Source organism: Melampsora larici-populina (genome assembly GCF_000204055.1).
Source record: "Melampsora larici-populina 98AG31 unplaced genomic scaffold MELLAscaffold_34, whole genome shotgun sequence".
In the NCBI taxonomy this organism is placed as follows: domain Eukaryota; kingdom Fungi; phylum Basidiomycota; class Pucciniomycetes; order Pucciniales; family Melampsoraceae; genus Melampsora; species Melampsora laricis-populina.
Genome location: NW_006768798.1, coordinates 265726 through 266249, shown reverse-complemented (window position 1 = coordinate 266249; position 524 = coordinate 265726).

Below are 524 nucleotides of genomic sequence, written 5' to 3'. Positions count from 1 at the left end.
CGGTGGTAACTTTTGACCTCCGGTTGTAAGGTTCTATGGTGGGTTGGTGGGTTTATGAGTGTGGAGGTAATATCTTTTGCTGTGGTGGTGAGTTTGGGTGTCGGGTGGTGAGAATTTTGCCAAAGTGGTGATTTATATGGTGTGGTGGTGAAGTTTTGGCTCAAGTGGTAACTGGTCTATCTGAGTGGTAATTTTTTTGATCTGATGGTGAGTTTTGAGTTTTGGGGGAAATATTTCTGGGTGTAGTGGTGATTTTGACACTTTGGTAGTAATATTATTTGTATGTACGTGAACTTGTTCAAGGGGGTACCCTTGGGCAAATGGGGACTTAGCGGATTTTGATGAAGGTTGGAGGTGACCCTAGGTGCTGCTGACCAAGTACAAACCGTGTACTCTGCGGATCACATGTGATGATACGGCATGCTGTATCATCCTATGCACTAGGAGCTATATACCCCACACAGGTGGGCTTCTTTATGACTGTAAGATACCTAGCATAAGCCTTGTGTCACTCCATACAGATC